This window comes from Podarcis liolepis (assembly GCF_965112155.1).
Source record: "Podarcis liolepis genome assembly, chromosome: 8".
In the NCBI taxonomy this organism is placed as follows: domain Eukaryota; kingdom Metazoa; phylum Chordata; class Lepidosauria; order Squamata; family Lacertidae; genus Podarcis; species Podarcis liolepis.
In genome coordinates this window covers 61051901-61057845 of record NC_139560.1, presented here as the reverse complement: position 1 = coordinate 61057845, position 5945 = coordinate 61051901, and the positions used below count along the sequence as shown (strand labels likewise).

General features: G+C 44.3%; 1 long non-coding RNA gene across 1 annotated transcript; it reads right to left on the bottom strand.

Annotated features, from left to right (window-relative positions):
• Positions 1-573: 573 nt before the first annotated feature.
• Positions 574-3585, bottom strand: LOC310714481. The gene is made up of 3 exons (XR_014529824.1): positions 2836-3585; positions 2111-2370; positions 574-1111 (listed from the first exon to the last, which is right to left on the bottom strand). It is a non-coding gene; the product is annotated as an uncharacterized lncRNA (long non-coding RNA).
• Positions 3586-5945: the final 2360 nt, after the last annotated feature.

The following is a 5945-nucleotide window of genomic DNA, read 5'->3' as shown; positions in this document are numbered from 1 at the left end:
CATAACATGCCAGAGCTGCTAAATAAACCCTTAGTAATGAGGCTTGTGGAGAGGGTCCAATACACAACACAATACTCTGAAGTGCTCCAGTGAGAAAAAGGCTTGAAATAAGGCTGAATGATCTTGAGAACAAGAGCGACAGAATGTCTCCAATGAGCCAAAAAAGTACAGTTTCCCTTTCAGGCGTAGTGCAATAGAGCAGCTCCAAGAATGGAAAACAAAATGGACAGTGGGGGAGGAGGGGAAGAGGAAAAAATTCTCTGTTTGTTATCTTCAAAATGAAACAAGTGATTTTTGTAAGCTTTGTGTCTACCCATCCTGCAAGCAGCTCAAAAGCCTTGAATCAAATAGCTGTGGCAACACTATTGTTTTAAATCCGGGGGGGGGGGGCATCCAATCCTCAGTACATTGCTGGACCAGTAACCCCAGGCAGCCAAGCCAGGGGTGATGGGAGTTGTAGTCCAGCAACATTTGAAGGGCCACAGATTCCCCAGTGCTATTTTATATTTATATTCATGGTTTGCTCTTACAACCTCCCCCCCCCCCAAGCTTTTAGTGTATAAGAAGTAAAGTTTACAGGCAATTCTAACAAACAACTGAATGAAATAATTCAATTCCTAGTTTCAGTGTGACTTGGAAATAATCATGTTTCAATGATACAAGGGAAATTTTAGATTGATTTTATTCTAGTTTTTGCACTTGTTTTTGATGTTTTGAGTTCACCTTTCTGGGGGAAAAGAGACTCATAATTAACATCATGCCCGTATAGACCAGATTTTTAGAGTCTGGTCAATTTGTGCTGTAATCTTGTACCCACTTACCTGCAAGCAGTGCTTTTTTCTGGGGGTACACAGGGGTATGCATACCCCTAAAAATTTTGTGAACGTAATGGGACAAGAAACTATTTAAAATTTAAAAAATTAGTTTCTTCTCTAGCACGGTGAATTGTCAGTTCCGTTGCTACCCCTGATGGCGGCATCATTTCCTGTCACAGTGTTTCCTGAGTCTCGGACAGAAGTGAGCGTTTAATGTGTGAAGTAGGAGTGGGAATCTAGCACGGTGATTGGTCAGTTTCGTTGTTACCACCTCCGATGCGGCTTCATTTCCTTTCCTAGAAAGGAATCGGGAAGATGTTAATGCACACAACCTCATGCCAATGTGGAAGTAACTGTGAGCTGTCAGCTGTGTAATATGATGCATGTTCTTTGTACTGTATTTATTTTTCCTGATTTGAACTATAAAATGGTGATTTTCTTAAGTCAAAATGAGAGTACCCCTAAACATTTTTTTAAGGAAAAAAACGCTGCCTGCAAGTAAGCCTCATTGAACTCTTTGGGACTTATACCTAAGTCACCACCAACACTAGCTGGCCATCAGTGTTTTCCTGATATTATTTCCTTGGGTGCTCTGGTATACAGGAAGCTTATGCAGGAACTACATTCTGGGGGAAATTGCATATAGTCAGAATAAGCCATTGGAACACCCCTACATGACTGTCCTTACCTTCTGGAGCATGGCAGAGAGATTTTAAGCATCAGCCAGCTCTCTGCCTTGCTTACCCTCCTGTGAGATTGTAGCCCCAATGTCTCCCTGTTTCTTCCTGCTTCTTACGTTATGCTTTTTATTGAAAATATGAGACATTTGTTTTTTTTCCTCATATAAGAAGCTTTCATGCTTTGCAAAACAATTCTAATCTTGCCAGAAGTTGAAAGAGCAAGAAGATCAACTAGTCTGAAGCCCTGACAGTTTGCTAATTATTCCTGCACCCCCAATTAGTGAAAAGAAGACGCATTTCTGCCTCTAGCTTCACCTTATTAGGTTAGTAAAGTGTGACAAGAGTTCTCTGGCCTTCAGTAGAAGACGGGGGGCTGGCATCAAAGCCAGGAGAACAATAATTTTATTAGACTCATACATTCTTCATGCAGCAAGATAATACTGGCAGGGAATAAGATCTTGTGAGAACCCAGTAAGCCAGGCAGAGAGCTTAAAAACTCTTTTTGCGCAGGATTTTGCGTGCATTTAATTTGTGCAATTTCAACTGGTGAGCCGTCAGTCAAGTAAAGTTAAGAATCACACAAGTTACCGTAAATGTGCATAAGTTGTGAGTTACCTGTACCTTCTCCCTTGATCTGGCCTTGCCCTGAGGTGTGATGAATTCTGTCTGCGTCTTGGAATCTACTTTGCCCCACCATTGCAAATACTACTCCTGTTGATGGGCAGAGGTGTTCCTTTACTGTAGACTACTTTCCCCCCTCTTTCCTTTGCTGTTGGCTTTTAACAAACCTGTTCTTTTACTGCTTCTTTCAAGGCATGTCAGCAGTTCTTTGGCCCTTCTCACCAGGGAAGTGGTTGTGGCTTTCACTGATTGTTCTTTGTTAAAAAAAGAAAGAAAAGGCAGTTCTCAAATCTGTCAGCTAGTTCCACTTTCTCTCCATTTGCATATAATGATATTTTTCAGAGGGTAGTGTGTTAGCCAGTTGCAGCAAATGCAATGGGTCTTGTGGCATCTGAAAGACTAAGAAATTACAGCAAAAGCTTTCAGGGGCTACAGTCCTTTTCAACAGATGCACCATGTGTTATCCTGAATTCCAGCTGTTGTATGCATATGTAAGCAGAGGGTGGGATGTCAGAGGGTAATTAAATGCAGAAAGTACAGAAAATGATAATTAAGAACAGTGGCTGTTCACAAAAAAAGTTGTTGGTGGATAACACAGACATTCCGGCAATAGCACACCAATTAACACATGTAGTGTGATAAAAACAGCAACAGCGCCAACACTTTATCCTAATTTAAACCACAGGAGACAAAGCCAAGTCTCCCTACCTGATACCTACCGCAGTGGGATGCATGTTTGCCTTGAGTTGCCAGGCCCATGTAAGCAGTGGCTGACTCCATTTTGAAACCTTTTACAATGACTTGAAATAAAGTTGTCTCTGACCCAGAATTCCATTTTTGCCAGCCAGCACACAAAAGCATTTGCCTACAGAGACTGGTGTGTTTCTACTTTCAAGGTCCTTTTGCCTGTTTTAGAGGTATTTTCTTCCTCTTTTATTTAAACGACACATGAATTCTGATTTCCTGTAAAGTAAAATTAATGTGTTTTTTAAAAATTATAACGCAGAACCTTCATTTTGGAAATTCTCTACCTACTCTTGTATGAAAACCCACACTACCGAGTAGGGTGGCCGCATAACATTGGGCTTATTATGTCAGAAGGGAATGTAAGGCATCTCTGTGGCCCTGAAAATACCTGCAGTGTACTAAAGTGCAAAAACAAACCAACCCACAACATTTTCTATGGTTACCAGATGTCCCCGGGGACAGTCCCTGGATTTACAAACCTGCCCCCAGACAAAATCCATCCCCGGAATGTCCCTGGATTTCATTTAATCTCCCCAGATTTATATTTTAAGTGTTGTAGATTTATTAGTAGGGAATGAATGTTGCATGATTGGTTCACTGGCACAAGACACATTATATCGAGACTTCCGGCAAGGCAAAATGGTGGGCGCCACAGCAGCGAGCAGCTCCTGAAGCCAGCCAGAGCCAACTGTGCTACCAAGCTGGCTCCGGGCTGCTGAGACTGCCGCTGCCACCGCCACTGCCAATGGGGGAACTGGAGACACCCGGCGTGTCAACTGGGGGAACCACTGACCCCCCTCCCCCTGTGACCCAAATTGAGCCAGGAGTGAGAACACTCGGCCACCTGGCTGACTGCCCGGTGGCGCTCCGGGGCTAGGAAAACCCCGGAGCCAACGCAGGGAGAAGGAGGAGTGGAGAAGGAGAAGGAGGAGAGAGAAAGAGGAAGGAGAAAAAAGAGGGGAACCCTGACCTTGCCGCCACCGCCGCCACCACTGAGCAGGAGAGGTACAAGGTACGAGAGCACTGCGAGGGCAAGGATATGTGGCTAAGTCCAGGACCTACGCGAGCTTCCTCCATGGTGGCTAGCACTCCAAGAGAGCAGACCAGGGCCCAGAGGAAGACTGCGCAACAGAGGAGACCACAGAAGAAAAGATATTACTTATTTTTTAAATAAAAAAATAACTTTTTTTTCTCTTTTCCAAAAAAAAAGCGTCCCCGGATTCTTTGGGGGGGAAATCTGGTAACCTTACCTTACATGCAGGTAAGGGATCAGCTGCAGCAAGGTGCAGAGACCGGGGATAAAATCTTGCTCACTTCCTTTTTCCATGAGCAAGCATGACAAAAAATGAGGACATTTTCTTATTATCCTATATTGATTCCTGTTTCACATTTCATACTGTACATTTCCAAAAAGAGAGCAAAACACTGTATCCTCCTTTCTTTTATGAACTAACATAGCTCTGTAAATTTGTTAATTTTCCTAGTAAGAGATGCGTGGGGGAGGTTTTTAATCCTGGTTTCCACGTTTCAGGAACTTCAGTAAAGCACATATAAAATACATAACAACTACACTACAGTCTTTCTGGCACCAGGTTATAAAATTGTTACTGGCCCAGAGAGTGTATGACCTCTGTTCTACTTCAATAGTTTTGTGTTTTTGTTGCCTCTCGATCTTATTCTTGCTTGAAAAATATGTTGCTTTGTTATATTGTATTTTAAAGTTTGATTGGGCACTGCACTGGAATCCCCTGGACAAGGGGTGTCCTAGTTATTTCTTTATAGTAAAAACTAATTAAATTAAATAGCTTAAGCCATTGAAAGCTTTAAAAAAACTAACAGTAAGAGGAACAATGCCCATCGTTGAGTAAGGTTGCTAGGTAACGGTGACATGTCCTCCTTTGTGACATGGCCTCTTGCAGGATTACTTGCCAGAGGTCTTTGGTTAGAGCAGGTCTTTGAAGGGAGTTAGATATTGTGCATGTTGTAGTTTAGGAGTTATAGCATTAGTTGAAGAGTAATTTTATTTGTTAGAGAGTTGTTGCATTACTGAGAAAGGTAAAGTGATACAAAAAATCATAACATCTTTTAAACTGTAAATAGAGTTTCTTAGTGACTTCTATATTCTGGTTCCGTCACAATTCATGAAGGTTCAGAATGAGATGAGAATCTCCTGTAATGGCTCTACTCATCCCCCCCCCCCAAAAAAAACATCCTCAGGACCAGTTTAAACGCTTCAAATGATCCATGTTTAGGCAAGATCCTTTGGCAAGCTGTTCTCAGTGTGTCCAACTCCTTGCTACATTCTCCACAAGATGCCTATGACACCAAATTCATGTCAAGCCCATAGGTATCAGGTGCCCCAAGTTGAAAGCAGCGATATAGAGCATGAAGACATTACAACCTCACTTTCTCCCAACTCTGTCCTAAACTGAAAAGCATCAGAACGAGGTGTGTGTCACGGCAGGGCTTCTGCCACTTGAAGCAGCGTCCTCACTTGCCTCATGACTGGGCCTGATCTGTCTGCAGTCTCCCTTCCCCCTGCTGAAATTAGGGCTCCATCTGCACTATATGTTTAAAGTGGTATCATACAGTGTGTCCTCATCCAATCACCACCCCATGATTCCACCCCCTCCATTTAATCGGGATTCAAGGTTTATGCGGTTGGCAAGGGCGTAGGAAGGGGGGGGCGGTGGGGGCGGATCGCTGTCGGGGGAATGGGGGGAGCTGCGTCGCTTTGCCAGCAGCATTCCCCCCCTCCCTTTCATTTTGACAGGGAGGCTTGGGAGTCACAGGCGGGCCATGCGCCAAATGTCACTCTCCCTCAGCGAAGAAACCCGGGGAGTCACGGGCGGGCGGTGCGCTGAATGTCCACCATGGGTGGCTCGTTCCACCCCCGGCTGCAGGGCGCATGCATCGCTCTGTGCACCCGAATGGCCCCACTCCCTTGGGAGCGCGCCCTGCCCCCCTGGGCAGCGCGGGCGTATGCTCCGCCACTGGCAGGAAGCAGACCCTTCCCACAGAAGCAGTAAATCTGGATTAAACAGGAATACAATATGCTCTGCCCCTGAACTTCAGCCCTTCC